Genomic DNA, 18,549 nt, shown 5'->3' on the forward strand with positions numbered 1-18,549 from the left:
ACCTCTTCTGGTCAGATGGGGCCAGGAGACACTCTCCGCAGCGGGTGGGGCTGTGACTCGGCTCCTTGCCTAGGCAAGGGCAAACTGGGCTCTAGGGACACCAAAATTCCTCATTAGAGGATCCAAATCAGGCAGATCTGTATACCCTGCTGAGTTCCCTGGTTGGAGTGTACCCCAACCTGATTCTGCAGATGGGCAGATCTGCTGGTCGGGATTACTGCTCGGGCACTGTAGGTCTGGTTTCAGTCTCCCAAGATCCATGTGCCGGTTATTGCAGCCCCTTCCCCCTTTTCCGTCACAGACTCCCAGTGGCTGAGCCCCTCAGATTCCCCTGCAATTCCGGGGGCGCAAGATCAGAATGTGGGCTTCCCCAAAGTGATGCACGATGCTGGGGGGGGGCGGTGCTGGTTGTCTCCATTGGGTTCTCTTTTCCTCCTGGAGAAACTAGAGACTCAGGGGAGACCTCTGCATGGTGCTGCACTGGCTGGGGGAGGGGCAATATGGTCAACATGTGGCTGCTTTTCTTACCCTTCTAATGCAGTCTGTCTTGGTCTCTGGTGCAGGGGGTGCTTCCGCCTCACCACCATGTTCTAGAATCCTCTGAGTCATGTCTTGTTTTTTGAATATTTGTTAGTTTTTCTTTTTGTGCAGGGAAACAAAGTGAGGAACAACCTATGTCTTAATCTTGGTGATGTCACTTCCCTCTTACATGCAATATTGGAAAAAATTCTTATTTAAGAATTCTATTGAAAAAAAAAATCTTATGTGACTATGTCAGCCTTGAAAAACTTTCAACACACTAACCGACAAGTATTACTAGGGCATGATTGACTCAAGAAGAAGAAAAATCCAACAAAACCAGAGAAGAGAAAAATCTTTTAAAAACATATGGGTTCCAACTTGTAGGAATAGAAAACTGAAAATTAGTGTTGGAACACTGTAAGGTTCTCTTCCATTAAATAATTATTCTTAAATTAACTATACGCTAGAATACATTAAACATACATTTAATAGGGTAAATTCTCTTTTTAATGTTTATATTTTACATAGTTTTCATGATGTTCCATTCCCTCCAGATGTTATTGTAGGCAAATATTTAGACAAGATGGATCCCATATCCAGGCATTATAGATCGCAGGTGGGAAGGTTTTTCTTCTTTCAGGGTTTAACTCTAACCTCACTACAGATGATATTACTATTATTTATTTGTGCAAGTCTAAGCGTAAATCCAGCCTGGGAATAGAAAAAAAAAAGCCACTAATAAGATAATTAAGATAATTAATTGCTAGGAATGACTTTAGCATAGTATTTACTTCCAGATTAACATTTGAATCAGAAAAGTTGATATTTCCAATTCAAAATCATTGTTACACAGCATGTTCTAGACCTAATCTATGTAGTTAGTATCGGGGCAAAAAACCTGTTACCAATATGGAATGTCTACAATATCATATGTCCAAGTGGTAGAATCAGCATCTGCACCCAGATCCATTCACCCCAAACCTCCCCACTCTCCACGCTGACTCAGGGGGAACCACTTTAAGAAAACTTTGAACAAAGTTAATAGTGAATTCATGCAAGTCTTGAATGATGACCTTAATGCGCCACAATTGTGGCTTCCCAACGAGAGACTCATACCTGTGGAAAAGTGTATAGATGAGACCCTAGAATTTATAAAGTGCAAAAGTATTGGTTTTATTTCTCTGTTAGCAAATGAGTAGACTGATAGCAAAGAGGAGGATAACTAAGCACTTGTTTAGTGAAAATCTATATGGTTTCTAGATGGGGAATACAAATCTGACTCATTCTTTGGTTTTGTTTTTGTTTTCGGAAGGAATAATTAAGCAAGGTAGCAAGGTGAAGACTTCATAATGTAAAGGTGTGAGTTCCTCCCAGCTTGACCTTTGGGTTCAGTGCAATGAAAATCAAAGTCCCAGCAAGTTATTTTTTGTGGATATCAATAGATTTGTTCCAAAGTTTATATGGAGAGGCAAAAGATCACAATAACCCACACAATACTGAAGGAGACTAAAGTTAGAGGACACATACTACCCAACTTCAGGAGTTACTATAAAGCTGTAATAGTTAAGATTGTGGTCTTGGCAAAATAATAGACAAATAGATCAATGGGACAGAATAGATAGTCCAGAAATAGACCTACATAAATATAGCCAACTGATCTTTGGCAAACGGCCAAAGGCAACACAAAAGAATAAAGATAAAGATAGTCTTTTTAACAAATAGTGCTGGAACAACTGGACATCCATGTGCAAAAAAATGAATGTAGACACAGACTTTACACCCTTCACAAAAATTAGCTCCAAATGGATCATACACCTACATGTAAAAAGCAAAACTATAAAAGTCCTAGAAATACCATAGGAGAAAACCTAAATGATCTTGGGTATGGTGATGGCCTTTTAGATAGGACACCGAAGTTACCTTCTATGCAAGAGAAAACAGATAAGCTAGACTTCGTTAAAATGAAAGCTTCTATTTTGGGAAAGACACTGTCAAGACAATGAGGAAGTAAGCCACAGACTGGGAGAAAATATCTGCAAAAGATACATCTGATAAAGGACTGTTATCCAAAATATAAAGAACTCTTAAAACTTAATAACAAAAAATAAGCAACCCATCTAAAAAATGGGCCAAAGTTCTTATCAGACACTTCACCAAAGAAGATACACAGAAGGAAACAAACATGAAAAGATGTTCCACACTATATGTCATTAGGGAAAGGGAAATTAAAACAATGAAATACCACTATACACCCATTAGAATGGCCAAAATCTGACCACTGACAACACCAAATACTGGTGAGCATGTGAAGCAACAGAGTCTCTCATTCATTGCTGGTGTGAATACACCAGCCACTTTGGAATACAGTCTTGTGGTTTCTTACAAAGTTAAGCACGGTCTTCCCATATGATTCAGCATCACACTCCTTGCTGTTTACCAAAGGAGTTGGAAACTATAGACCAAAAACCAGTATACAGATCTTTAAGGCAGCTTTATCCATAACTGACAAAACTTGAAAGCAAGCAGGTTGTCCTTCAGTAGGTGAATGGATAAATAAACTGTGGCACGTCCAGACAATGGAAAGTTATTCAGTGTTAAATGCAACGAGCTATCGAGTTTTGAAAAGACAAGGAAGAAATGGAAATGCATATTACTGAGTGAAAGAAGCTAATCTGAAAAGACTACATATTGTGCAATTCCAGTTATATGACATTCTGGAAAAGGTGTAACTATGGAGACAATAAACAGATCAGTGTTTGCTAAGGGATGGGGGTAGGAGAGAGATGACTAGGCGGAGCACAGAAGATTTTTAGAACAGTGTACGATATTGTAACGATGGGACATGCTTTACACATTTGTCTAGACCCCTAGATTGTACAACACCAAGTGTGAACCCTAAGGTAAACTATTGACTTCGGGTGATTATGATGTGTCAGTATATGTTCATTATTTGTAACAAACGTACTCCTCCATCATGGGGGAGGCTCTGAATGTGTCAGAACAGAGGGCATGTGAGTATTCCCTGCCACTTCCTCTCAATTTTGCTATTAACTTAAAACTGCTCTAAAAATAATAAAATCTTTATTAAAAAAAAGCAATTGGCAGGAAAATTACAATGTTTTAGACCAAATGTTTGAAGTTGTTTGAAAAGAAAAAAAAAATCTTGGGGCGCCTGAGTGGCTCAGTCGGTTAAGCGTCCGACTTCGGCTCAGGTCATGATCTCACAGTTTGTGCGTTCGAGCCCCGCGTCAGGCTCTGCGCTGATAGCTCAGAGCCTGGAGCCTGCTTCAGATTCTGTGTCTCTCCATCTCTCGGCCCCTCACCCGCTCATGCTCAATGTCTCTCTGTCTCTCCATAATAAATAAACGTTAAAAAAAATTTTTTTTAAAAGAAAAAAAAATCTTAGTCTTTCTTACACACTGTCTCTTTATCAACAATCCTGAGCTGGACCATTTTACGATGCTGATCCCAGAGAGTAATTCCTAATTGCTTGATATTCTAAACAGAGGTAGGAAAGCACCAAATGTTAAATACTTGTTTTTCTTTGTATTTAGAAGAAAAGTGAATTGGCCTTTGTCCGTTTAATTTGTGGGTAATACTATTGTGACAGTTACTATTTCTGCAACAAACCACAGCAAAACTTAGGCTAAAACAATCCTGACTTTCATTTTCCTCCCGTATCTGCCCCCCTGGCCAGGGCTCAATGGGGACAGCTCACTTCTCCACTCTGTGTGGGACGAGGGCAGCTCAAAGGCTAGTGGAGTCAACTGTAGGCTTGTTCACTTGTGTGTCTGGTAACTGATGCTGGCTGTTGGCTGGGGGCCTCAGTTTCTCCACGTGGCCTTCTTCATGTGGTCTCTCCACAGGGGTTACTTTGGACTTCCTCGCAAAACCAAGTGGCGAGGTTTTGAAGGCACATGTCTGAGAGAGTGAGGCACAGCTGTATCTCTATTATGCCCTAGACTCAGAAACCAAATAGCACTTCTGTCATGTTGATTTACGGTCAGGACCGTCACAAGGCTCCACCCAAATTTAAGGAAAAGAGATACAGTCCCAGCTCTCAGAGGGAGGAAAATGGTATATGTATATTGGTGCAAATACCATTGGAAACTACAATCTGTTACAGCTTTACTGGAAGCAGAATCTGTTAAGATTTTTTATGTTTCTGTCTAGAGAACTAGAACCAAATGCAATGATAACAAAAGATAGAGCTGAAATTAATTGCTTGATATGACACAAGACTAGCTATTCAGACAGTCTTATTTCAAATATTAAGTTATTTAGAAATAAACAACTTATGAGTTTAGAATTCTGATTTCAGATAGTATAAAAAAACCAGTTGTTTTAAGTTAGTAAAGGCAGAATTTTTTGAAACTCAAATTAGCTCATCATCCATCATTGGTTAATAAATCAGTATAACCCTTCCCACATTTTGGTGTTTCCACTTCATGAGTTTTCAGGGCAAGGCAATAATAGCCCGACATTTAACTTGTTAAAAAGGGAAAATGAAAAAGTTGTTTTACACTTAAAACACAAGATAAAAATTGAGAAAGGCCTCTGATGTCAAAATTAGACTATCCTAATGTTTGAAAAGAGGGGAAATAGAATGAAAATGTTATTAATAATTAATGTCATAGAATGAAGGATAATTTAGAATGGAATGAAAAAGATAATAGGCAGTGTTCCAACATATTCTCCTTTTCTGAATTCATATCAGTATACTATCCAAGTTATTACTTCAGTCATTCCATATATGAAATGGAATACATATATATATATGCACGTATATATATATATATATACACGCATATATATATATACGCATATATATACACACACACACACCATGAGCATTTTTTCATCCTCTTTCATATCAGATGTATACTTACTTCTGGTTCCTAAACCTGTGAATGCTGTGGACAGTTGACGCATGCTGTAAAAAGTTAATGACAATGAAGTGAGGTAGTTATTGTCCACATGGTTTACTTTATGGCGTGTAAGGGTTAACTTTGAACGGCTGATGTGTTTGAAAGACTCACTTTTTGAACAGAGCAGAGTTTCCATTATAGGGTTCTTGCTCCTCTTGCAACTTAAAGTAGAGCATATTAGGAGGGGAAACAGTGTTCACCACCTTTCACTGCTCGCAGATTACTTCAAATTATTCTCACAGGCATCTGCCTCAATTAACATCCAATCTATTACTCGTCTACTTTTGTTCTCAAGGATGAACATCTTTACAGCATGATTGGGTTTTTTCTCCCGTAAACAAAGCATCTTGCTAAATTACCTTTCACAAAAGCCACTTTTAGATAGATACACACACACACACACACACACACACACACACACACACACAATATTATTTTAAGATCAAATCCTGAAAGTCATGCTGCTTACTCTTCGGAGAAGGAAAAAGATACACAACACGGTGTCCTGAATGTTTTCCACAGAATTCCCAGAGTATCCAAGAGTTAAGGGAAGGATTTAAACTTTCAATCCATGTGAACTGGGTTTTTTTTTTTTTAGTTTAAAAAAAATGTTTAGTTTTTTTGAGATAGCGTGGGGGTGGGGCAGAGAGAGAGGGAGACAGAGGATCTGAAGCAGGCTCCACGCTGACAGCACAGAGCCCGATGTGGGGCTGGAACCCACAAACGGTGAGATCGTGACCTGAGCCAAAGTTGGATGCTCAATCACCCAGACGCCTCTGACTGGGTTTAAACACCATTTGTGACTTGGACAATATTAATAAGTCACTTAAAATCTCTGAAACCCAGTTTGCTTACATAAAATTGGGAATAACACTCCCTGTCTTGCAGGACTTTCACAGAGATTAAGTGGAACAGTTTGGACAGAGTCTGGTACTAAGTAAACAACCAATAAATTTTATTTTGTCCTCTCTTCCCAACTCAGTCATTGTGTTTTTCTGTTTTTAAGTTTTAAAAATCTTTTATGTTTTGTTTTTAATATTATAAGTGAAGATTTTGAATATATACACATGTCCACAGGTGTGAAGGTGCACACACGTATGTACACACACTTTTATATTTTATTTTATTATTTTTTTCTTCATTTTTATCTTTTTTATTTTTAAAAAAATATTTTAAAGTAGGCTCCACACCCAATGTGGGGCTTGAACTCATGACCCTGAGGTCAAGAGTCACACACTCCATCCAGGAGTTCCGTCACTTTTATCTTTTTAAAGAGATCTTTCCTTTTCCTTTCTCCACAGCGCCCCCCCCCCCCTTGCCATCGCCCTTCCTTTCTTCTTTGCACAAATATGTCAGTGTCTGCTCGGTACCAAGCACCTATACCAGGCACCAGTTTTCTAGAACAAAGCAGCAGGTGCCTGTCCTGATGATGGTGTACCATCCATTGTGAGAAAAGAGCATTCGAACAAATAATCAGATACAGCTATAGTTAACAGATGAAAAAGAAAGGAATTGAAAGTACCAGAAGGGATCTAGGGGTGCTTGGGTGGCTCAGTCGGTTAGCTATCCGACTCTTGATTTCTGCTCAGGTCATGATCTCACGGTTTGTGAGTTTGAGCCCCACAATGGGGGGATGGGGGGCAGGGCTGACAGCAAGGAGCCTGCTTGGGATTCTCTCTCTCTCCTCTCTCTGCCCCTCCCCCACTCCTGCTTGCCTACTCGTGCTCTCTCTCTCAATAAATAAATAAACATGTAAAAAAAAAAGAAAGTACTAGAAGGGATCTAGTCAAGACCATAGAAAAGATGGTCAAGGAAGGCCTTTATGAGGAGGTGATAATTAAAGAGAGTGATGAGAACAGTGTACCGATTAATCTCCAGTTCTCCCACCCACACCCACATACCCTCTCAACCATTCTCTGCCTTTCTCACCCTACTTGTGCCCAGTGGGTGGCATCACCTGTGCTCCCTTGCCCTCGGGCTTCCTGTTCAGTTCTGCCAAAGTGAGACATTGGCTGAGGATTGAAGGGCAGGAGGATAGAGATGTCCAGGTGTTCCTTGGCTCTCTGTCCATGCTCTGATGTCTTCAAAACTACAACTCCCACCAGAAGATTCCTTCCTCATGGGTCTAGCTTACAGGGGCTCAGGTAATACCACTTCCCCCTCTTACTCCTTCAGCCCTAGGTGTGATAATGACTTCCTGCGGTTGCCAGTCCCTGGGAGCCTTCCCTTTAGCTCCCTGACCCAGCTGCCACCTCTGAAGTCCCCTCACGTGGACCATCTGGTGTGAATGTGGTTTCTAGCCTGGGACCTGACCATCACAAAAAGGAGCTGGCCGCGTGAAAAATTTGGGAGGAGCGGCACAGGGAGAGGAAACAGCAGGTGCAGAGGTTCTAATGGGCACAAGAGCTTGACGTGCCTGAGAAATCAGGAGAAGGGCTGCTGTGTGTCTGATGTTCTGTGAGTGAGGAGGAAGTGGAGTGAGGCGACTCCTGAGAGGTGACAGAGGCCAGACCCTAAGGGCCCTGAGGCCATCTGAGAAGTTCAGGTTTTATATCATGAGTGAGCTTACCAGTTCTCACACTTACGATATAGAAAAGACAAATTACTTGTTCATTCAAGATGTTCTCCCTTTTTAGCCAGCAGGGCGGAAGGCCAGGAGTGGGTTAGGAATTTTCATGTCCCTCAAAAGAAGGATTAGCTTCCTTTTTATATTCTTTACAATGTTGTTTGGTTATCATTGTTGTTATTCTTTTCATGAAAGGCTTAGTTTAGAAGGTATACCTAGACTAAAATGTGCTTTGAACTATAAAAATATACCTTGGTGTCTTGAAATCTTCAGGCGGTTTTATTTCTACCATATAGTACCTTACAAGGATAAGGGATATTATTATCACTGTTCTGATAAGGTCAGAGCGTTACTTCTTTATCAGCGGATTAGCTACATTTATTTCTTTATTGCTGTTTATAGTCAATTTATTTCAAGCTTACTCTAGTCTAAAACAGTGGATCTGTGTACCCTCTGTTCCTCGGCTTGCCATTGAAACGTTATCTAAACCAAAGCAGCATGGAGCCTAACAGAGGAGGGAAGCCCTACCGTGGTCTGCGTTGCCCAGTTTTCTCACTCACTCCTGCAGATCTTTGCATTGTCTGATTAAAGCGGGGGGGGGGGGTGGGGGGGTGGGGGGGGGTCCAGAGGCATCTGGACCTTATGGAGGGCTGCAACAGTGCTTTCCTTCACTGCCAAGTTGACTTTCATTCTAAACAATGTGCCCCATTGCTTCCTGACTTGCCCTCTTGCCCTCTCCTTTGTCACACTCAGTTGGAGTCATTCCTGGATAATGTTCCTGGGACCTGCTTGGCACCCCTTCTTGTGCCCATGCCCCCTCTGATCTATCACCACCCTCCCTGTGTGCTATAGATCTCCTATATCCCTCTCTTTACTTCATCATCCCCACGTCTTGCTATTCACAAACCCCAAAATGGTTTTTCTTTGGTTACATCATAAGATGCAAACTGTCCCGCCCGGCTTTTCAGACCTCCATTATCCGCTTCCACATTTCCTTTGCATCAGGCCAATGACCTTGGGGTCATTCTCTGCTTCTCTTTTTCCCTCACATCCCACATTCAACCCCTCAAGGATATCATGTAGACTCTGCCTTCAAAATATGTGTACAGCCCAACCTCTTCTTATCAATTCCGTAACTACTACCTGGTCCAAGCCACCATTACCATCTCTTTGCTAGATTCCAGGTTTGAACTGCTATCCTGCTTTTATCCTGGTGGTCCATTGTCCACACTGTTGAAATTCAAGTCAGACAAATGCCATTATTTGCTCAAACTTCTGCAAGTTCTGCATACGTCACTCAGATTAAAGGCCAGTTCATTCTGAAGAATGAACTGGAGGGTTCCATGTGACCTGCAACCCCCCTTCGCATCCCCAACCTCACCTCCTATTCGTGTGCCCTTCACCCCCCTTTTACACATGGGTCTCCTTGGACGTGTCAGGAACACTTCTGACTTGGGGCCTTTGAACTAGTTGTTCTCTCCACCTGGAACAGTTTCTTGTAGATAGGACACAGGTGACTCACCTTCAAGCCCAAGTTCAAATGTCACCTATTCAATGAGCCTACTAGGACAACCTGCATCAGTCAGCATAGGCCATGTTATGCTGTGATGCTAAACAACCCTCAAAGCTCAGTGCCTTAACACAACAAAAATGTACTTCTAGTTCATGCCATGTATCTACACAGGGCAGCAGGGTAATACCTGCTTGTTGCGGTCACTAAGGGGCCCAGGCTAATGGCAATTCCATTTTAACATGTGCTTACTCCGTCACCACTCAGAGGAAAGATGAACTGCCTCGTCTTACACAGGTAATTGAACCCCTTCACCCAGAAGAGATGCATATTGTTTCTACTTACATTTCACTTGTTAAAGCAAGTCATACGTCCATGCTTAACTTCAGTAGATCAAGGGAAAGCAGTCCTATCACATGCCTGAATTGAAGACAATCTGAATGCACGGGAACAGCCTGTGTTGTTATCTCTTGGCACAATAATGCTGCGTAAGAAACAGTTGAGATCTTCTAATGGCATAAATGTCAGTGCTTATTGCTTCTGCTGGAGTGACTGGTTAGGCGGTTGTGCTGCTCTTGGCTGTGCCTGCTCACTTGTCAGGGGTGGGAGAAGCTTGTGTTGACTGATCTCATCCGGTCTCAGGTGGTATCTCTGCTCCACGTGTCTCTAATCCTCTAGCAGGCTAGCCGGGCCATGTTCTTATGGTGATGGCAGAGGCATAAAGGAGAACAAGCAGAAACACATAAGAACTCTTGATACACTCTTGAAATAATGCACTAAAGCATCTATTTCTTGATCCACTGACCCACCAAGGATTGCCTTTGGCGATAAGTAACAGAATATCTAGCTAAAAGTCTCTAAAACAGTGAAGAGTTTATTGCCTCACATGATCAGGAGACTCTGTTAGTTGATTTTGAATTTAAAGAATGTTTAGGCTTTGGGTGTGATTGCAATTTTCATAGCTTTCCCCTTAGCATTGCATTATTACTCTAGGAGGTTCAGGTATTATATCCTTATAAAACAACATACAGAGTCAAGAACAACCAAGCTATTATCTGTATCCATCTTAAAGAGCGCAGAATTTTTTTACTAGGAACCCTCCCAAGAGGATTTTCTCGTATATTTCCTTGGTCAGGATCGCGTCCTCTTGCAACACATGCCACAACACAATACCTACATTAATCACTGGTAAAGAGAATAGATTTCTCATGATTTGAATTAAACTAATCGCCCTTCATGCCCCGAGTTGAGGGCGAAGTGCCTGTAATGCATAGTAATGCCTGATTATGATTTTGGTATTGCCAGAAGAAATAAGAGAGGAGAAATTATTGAGGAGGCAACAAACAGGGTTTATCTTTGCTACCCAACATAAATACATATGTTTTGTTCCATACAGGGACTTTCAGAAATTCCCAATCCTACATAGAACACACTTAGCTACTCCTCCAAAGAGAAAACTCCAAGTCTCATCAGTTACTATACTTTCTACTAAGTTCTGTATCTTTGGGGTTGTACTCTAATCTCTATCATAATTAAATGTGGTCTCTTGTGGTCCGGGAACTTTTGTCCAAAAGATAATTATTCACCCTAAATATACCCAACATATATAATGGTGGGAAAGGACAGGGTAACTTCAGTCTTTAAACATCCTATTTGAAGAAACAGAGGATGGTGAAGCACACACACAAAATCACTGGTCCATATCCTGCAGGCTTGCTAATTCTTCTCTCTGGAAGAATTTTCTCTGACTGTTCTTCATGTTCCTGAATATTTCCTCTTGGAAAATAGTGTTTGTTAATCATACCCTAAAGTTACAGTTCAGATGGTCATTAGAGAGTTCTAGAAATTACAAAGATGTAGCAGCTCACTTCCCCTCAGGTAAGTTTAAGAATCTTAGTATTTCCTTAAAAGCTGAACAGTCGTCAGCTGATGTGATTATGTTTGAATTTTATTTGGCCGTATGGTTCCCATAGTAACTAAGTAGGCTTCCAGTGTATCTGTTTCTAGGCAATTTCATAAACGAATAGTCAATGGTAACACTCTGGTCTGCACATTACTGTTAAGAATTCCTGTCTTCTCTCTTTTGCCTTTTGTTTGTGATCCTTCCTCGAGACAAAGTAAAACAAAACACTAAAAAGGGAAGAGACCCGCCCCCCCAACCCTAAATCTCATCAGTGATGCCTGATTTTCCCCCTTTGTTAAGCAGAGAATTCTTACAAGAGTTTCTTAGGAGAGACTTAGGGACCTGGCTAACCAATCGTACCTTCTGCTAAGTTTATTGCTCTCCTGCCTCTGCTTTTTGTATTTTATGTGGAGTAGAATGTTAAGTATTGGCTTTTGTAATGAGAAACCTAAATCCATTTTTTAATATCTTGTTTTTTAGGGGTGAGGGGCAGATGGAGAGGGAGAGAGAGACTATTAAGTAGGCTCGACGCGGAGCATGGAGTCTGACGCGGGGCTAGATCTCACAACTGTGAGATCATGACCTGAGCCCAAGTCAGTTAAGTCTGACTCTTGGTTTCGGCTTGGGTCATGATCTCACGGTTTGTGAGTTCAAGACCCACATCGATCCTCTTTGAATACTGCTTGGGACCTCTCTCTTTCTCTCTCTGCCCCTCCCCTGTTCATGTTCTCTCTCTCTCTCTCTTTCTCTTTTTCTCTCTCAAAATAAATAAACTTTTATAAAGTAAAAATTGTTTATTTTTTGAGAGACAGAGGGATGAGGGGGGGAGGGCAGAGAGAGAGAGTTCATGCTGACAGCACAGAGCCCAACTCAGGGCTTAATCTCATGAACTGTGAGATCATGACCTGAGCTGGAATAAAAAATCAGGGGCTTAACCAACTGAGCCACCCAGGCATTCCAGATTCTACATTTTACTATCTGTTACTTCAGCCCCCTACTCCTGGTAATAAATTTAGTGTTTTTATATATAAATCATGACTTCCTTATGCAGCCTTTTAAAAAAAAAATTGGAAGTTTTAGTTGTCTCTTTTTCCTTATGAACAAAAGAGACATATGCTTTTATCTGATTATTTAAAAAATGATGTAAGGAATGTAATAGATTCTGTTTTCTTCACAAAGACAGTCCACGTGGAACCTTCTGTCTTGTTTAACTTGGACTCATTTATTTCTGTGACTGCTGCACAGATTTCTTACTGGAATTTCTTTTCAATTCATTTCCGGTTGGTTCCACTGTTTGTATGAACCCACATTGCCCCTCCTCCCTTGGTTCCCTTTTTTGTTTGGCTGGACTATATCCTCAAGTAATTTTCTCGTAAAAGGTATGGGAAGAATACTTGAAGAATTCTTGACTGGAGGAAAATATCTTGACCTCCTATAGAGGTGGTATTTATCCTATGCTTTTCAGCCACTATGTCATACAGGTAACGTGAAGTTCCTGTCTGCACTGCAGCGTGCATAAGTTGGGCAATATTTCTAATTTGCTAAACTCTTTTCTTGTATTTAGAGAAATTATGGTTTGAGGAGTTGGGGAGAGATATTAAAAAAATAACTGTGTAGTCTGCTCTCTTTAATGAATTTCTTAAATTCTTCTTACAACTACTCATTTGAGTCTGTCTACTGTTCTACTTCTATATTCCATTCTTACAACTTGACATCAGTTTGATAAATGTAAGTGAAAAATTAGTTGATCTTGTAGACACTCCTGCACTTATTAATGAACTCTTAGATTCAGATGGACTTTGAGAAGTCGCGTAATAATATACTTGCTTTCAAAACACTCAGTTAAAACGTGATCCTACAAAAGGCCTTTTACGTCATTCTCCTTAATGGTAGGATGAAAATTAAGCCCGAATCCCATGTCTCTCTAGGGATGTAAGACTTTTACTCCCTAGCTTTTCCTGAGGATGTATATTTAGCGTTCATTTCTCGTTAATCTTCATTTTAAATGTTTTCTAATATTTCCATATTGTCATCACACTTGCTAGACACATCAAACCACTCAAGTGTAACTTGTCTTACTTTTAGAAAGACTCATAATTTCTTAATATAACTGAGGAGCTAGACCTTTTTCTGTACTGTGATAAAAGATGATGTTTGTATCTTCTATCACACATTCGGGCAATACAAATTTTCAAGTGCATTACTGAAACTTTGGCCTCTCATATTAAATTTCCTCCAGATATCAGAGTCTACTCCACAGAGGTGGAATTAATCTCCTCTACTGAGACAAGATGTTCCCATTATTCACCAAGATAACTAGTACCCAGATTTGCTGACAAGATCCTTTTTCAAATGTTCAGACTGAAAAGGAGCAAAACTCACTTAGAAGAAGACGACAGTGGGGTTGAAGATCAACCTTCCTAATATTCAGAACATGAGTTATTTCAATCCTTCTTCTTTAGACGCATATGACTCAAGGTGTACATACACCCAAGATGCATAATCAGAGGTTAAGTAAGAGATTAGTATGGTTTTCCTGGATAAACGAAATTGTATTTTGTCTGTGTAACACATAAAATCTGGAGAAATTACTCCTCACATATTTCTACTTTGGCTTCACGTTACAGTATGATTTTTTGAGTCTCTATTTATTATAGACTCTTTGGTCATTTTCATATGACTAAGGCCCTAAAACAATGAAGGTATTACAAAAAATTTGGGAAAGAAATCTACCTTAACTTAAGGGAATTAAAAGACTGATACGGCATTTACAGGAGAAGAGTGCATATCTTATATTGAAAACTTATATAAAGTTGAGTGTTCCAAACAAATGTGGCTGAGCTGTTCTGTCAGTCCTTCATATTTTAAAAACATTTCTGGGGGCGCCTGGGTGGCTCAGTCGGTTAAGCGGCCGACTTCAGCTCAGGTCATGATCTCGCGGTCCGTGAGTTCGAGACCCACGTCCGACTCTGTGCTGACAGCTCAGAGCCTGGAGCCTGTTTCGGATTCTGTGTCTCCCTCTCTCTGACCCTCCCCCGTTCATGCTCTGTCTCTCTCTGTCTCAAAAATAAATAAAAATGTTAAAAAAAATTAAAAATAAAAAAATAAAAAAATAAAAAATAAATAAATAAAAACATTTCTGAAGTCGGGACGCCTGAGTGGCTCAGTCAGTTAAGCGTCTGACTTCAGCTCAGGTCATGATCTCACAGTTTGTGAGTTTGAGCCCCGCGTCCGGCTCTGGGCTGACAGCTCAGAGCCTGGAGCCCGCTTCAGATTCTGTGTCTCCCTCTGTCTGCCCTTCCGCTGCTTGCACTCTGTCTCTTGCATTGTCTCAAAAATAAATAAACATTAAAAAAAAATTTCTGAAGTAGTTTGTGGTATAATGAAACTCTCTTTATTGGAAGATTTAGTCCCCAAAAGAGCAGGTGCTTCAGATTTGAGCTCTACTAACAAACTGTGTGAGTCCATCTTTTCAGATCTCAGTTTCTTATTCTACAAAAAAAGGAAGGGTTGCCTCTGATAATCTCAATAATCTATCCCAGTTCAAAAAAATATCTAATTATAGAATTTTAAGTTTGTTGTAACTTTTCTGATCAGTGAGGTTGATGGTGAGCTAAGATCAGCCGACATCAGGGGAAGCATCAACTACTTCTTGGCCCAAATAAACTCTAATTCTGAACCAGGGGTCTTGAACATAAGGAATAGAAGTACAATTATGAGCTCTTATGAACTGGTTATATGAAGTTGACTGTCGCAAAGAGAGGGCACTTGATGGTAAACTGAAGTCATCAAAAAGTGGCAGTGTAAGTGTGCAGGTGTGTGTGCATGTGTGAGGAAGTGTGCTTGCGATTTTGGAGGAAGATGAAAATATTGGTGTAGACATGGTGAGAAACAGTAGAGCTTCCCTCCAAGGAGCCCTGTTTCCAGGCTCTTTGGCAATCTTGGTAGGATGTGACTTTCTTATAAAAGGTCGTAATTTGGCTCACACATACCAATTTCAGATTACTCTCCTCCCTCTTTCGAGGCAAAGGCATAAGCAAAGTGTCCATCGATCTGGTGCATATCCCTGTGAAAATGTCTGGATTAAGGAACTGTTCAGCTCAAGGACACTTTAAAGTTGAATAACTTGGCATTTTAAGAATTTGTTTTCTTTTTTGAAAAAGACGACACACAGAGCAAATTATTCCATTTCCAAATGAAATTGCTACAAATGATGTTTCCAAACTAAGAGATTACATTACAAGAAAAACAACTACAATAGGTAAGTTCTTATCAATAATCACATCAACACATCTTAATACACAAAGGTACTTCAGTGATTACCTTTTGTATCAAAAGCTGGCAGATTACAGCTCATGGGCCAAATCTGGCCCACCACCTGTTCTTATAAATAAAGTTTTATTGAAACACAGCTACACACTTTCATTTATGTATTCTCTATGTTTGCTTACTGCTACAGTGGAAGAATTGAGTTGTGGTGACAGAGACCTATGGCTTAAAAAAAAAATGTACTATCTGGTCCTTTACAGGTTTACTAACCTCTGATCTAGATCAATGGTTTATTATTATTATTATTATTAATTTTTACACATGAGTGTCCCTGGCCATGTTTTCAAATAACTAGGTAACTATTGTTTTCCCCTGCAATAGATTTTTCCCGATAAGACTTGTTTTACGTCCCCTGGTACCCACCAGCAGCCTTCTTTCCTAACCCAGCCTTCTTTCCTAACCAAGCACTGATTTTTGCAACTAGAATTCTCCGTAAAACTTAGGTGCTGCCAGGTAGACACATTCATGCAGGTTTTTGAAGGTCTTAGAAACATGGAACATTTCTGCAGGATAGTCCAATGTTCATTCTTTGGCTAGAAATTGAGGCAGTGGAGATGGTAGCTTCTGGCTCCCCCGATCACAGCTTTTGGTAGTGCATTCTTAAACTCTAGTTCCAGCGGTGGCCTTATAATCCCTTCCCTTCCTGAGAAGGACTGAGATGGTAGGGCCCCTGGCAGGAGGCTGCAGTATTCTGGGTGGTTCCAGAAGCCTCGTCCTGAAATGGCTCCTAAGCCCTTTCAACAACTTTGTAAGTATGTATCTGAATTGAATCCTCGTGTTTTTACTGTGCCTTTAGTGCCTTTTATTTTCTCTACAACACGTAGCTGTTATATCTGGATCACATGCTGAATTCTCATATACCTGAGTCTGGTGTGAGATTCTTTCTTCTCTTCCATCCATCCGAAGTCTCCTTCAGCTCCATTATTGTGGTTTTGAGCTTTCTATTCAGTAGGATGTGAATCCTTCTGTTAAACTTTTTTTGGAGGAAGGCCAGAGCATTCTTGACCATTAACCCTGGCAAACAAATTTTAGAAACAACTTGTCAAATCGCCTTGCAACTGCCCACCGCAAAAAAAAAAAAAAAAAAAAAAAAAAAAAAATAGCGGAGTTTTTAATTAAAATGGTATTATATTTATAACTTACTTGAGGGATTAACTAACATCTTTACAATATTAGTTCTTCCTGTGGAAGAACATGGTTTGCCTCTTTTTCTTTAAGCCTTCTTTTATAGGAGAACAAAGGAAAGAAAAAACCATAGATTTCCCACAATTATGGTTATTCTTTTAAGATGGATACTGAAACAAACGGTAACATCATGAGGGCAGTATGTATTCTGGAAGGTTTTAAAATAAAATTACTAATCAAATAGCATCTATACATTTGGAAAACAATAATGAATATAAGTGAAAGATATTAATTTTTATTAAATTTTTTAATATTTATTTTATTTTTGAGAGAGAGAGAGAGCATGAGCAGGGGAGAGACAAAGAGAGAAGGAGACACAGAATCTGAAGCAGGGTCCAGGCTCTGAGCTGTTAGCACAGAGCCTGACATGGGGCTTGAACCCACAAACTGTGAGATCATTACCTGAGCTGAAGTCAGATGCCTAAGCAACTGAGCCACCCAGGTGCCCCGAGACATTATTGATTGGACCTAAAGATATTTGGGGTACATATGGATTTGAATGCCTCTTGAAATAATTCCGAGGATTTCCAAAGTTCTCCAGCTAATGGATAGGAAACCACCAATCTAGACCACCCCCCACGGTGATAATTCTTTGGACACGTTCCCGATTAATCACGGTAGAAGCTTGTGTGAAACAGTAAAGAGAATTCACTACTTGGTGGGGCAGCCATTTCATTCCTAGAAAAATCTAATAAAAAAAGGATTATTCTTCATGTGGAGTGAGATCTACCTACGGTCCTGTCCCCTAGAGCTAAAGTGAACACATTTATTCTCTGGAGCATTCCAGTTCTTCAGATATCTCATAATAATTTTCATCTCCTCTGTGCCCAGCTAGTTCCTTCAATTTCCCCAAACCATTTACCATTCTGGTCACCTTTCTGCAAATATACCTAAAGTTTTTCAGAATCTCGTTTAATTGGAGAAACTCAGCAGGTGCTAACCCAGCACTCCAGATGTGTTCTAACATTGGAATAGAGTATTTTAACTCCGATTACACTCTTAGCGCATATTGCACATTTTATCACCTAGGTTTTGGTTCTTTCCTGCCTGAACTCTAAAGCCAGGTAGCTCTAAGTCTGCACATAAAAAATTAATTAATTAATTAAAAGCTTTTTCTTTGGAAATCATTTCTGATCTATAAGAAGAATAGTACAAAGAACACCCACATATCATTTACCCAGATACACAGTGTTTAACATTTTACCCAATTTGCTTTATCATTTGCTTTTTCTCCCACTCTTCTCTCTCTGGTTCTGTCTCTCATCATTTATGACCACATTTAAATATATTGGTGTCCACATTGTCCCAAATTGGGGCAGTGAGAGCACTTCCAGGTGGCGTTTGTGTCCTTTTGCCACGTTCCCATCACTTTTTTTGAACACGTCCTAATTTTCTGGCAGAGTCAGATGTTCCGGGCTCTCCCACACTGTGCCAGCACTGGAAACAGCCGCTTCTCCAAAGAGTCATAGTTCCTGTTAGTGGCGAATTAAATGTGTACTTTATAATCAGTTGATATTTTAAGAGCCAGCTATTTGGAAACAGATCCAGGACCAAAGGCAGGTCTTCTAACCCCCAAGTACCCATTCTGTCTATTTTATTACCTTTC

The 18,549-nt window shown here is 40.2% G+C and overlaps 1 long non-coding RNA gene across 1 annotated transcript; it reads right to left on the minus strand.

The window, feature by feature from the left end:
• Positions 1–1,066: 1,066 nt before the first annotated feature.
• Positions 1,067–11,434, minus strand: LOC122230963. The gene is made up of 3 exons (XR_006208013.1): positions 11,331–11,434; positions 9,872–10,224; positions 1,067–1,233 (listed from the first exon to the last, which is right to left on the minus strand). It is a non-coding gene; the product is annotated as an uncharacterized LOC122230963 (long non-coding RNA).
• Positions 11,435–18,549: the final 7,115 nt, after the last annotated feature.

Source organism: Panthera tigris, chromosome A1 (assembly GCF_018350195.1).
Source record: "Panthera tigris isolate Pti1 chromosome A1, P.tigris_Pti1_mat1.1, whole genome shotgun sequence".
NCBI lineage: Eukaryota > Metazoa > Chordata > Mammalia > Carnivora > Felidae > Panthera > Panthera tigris.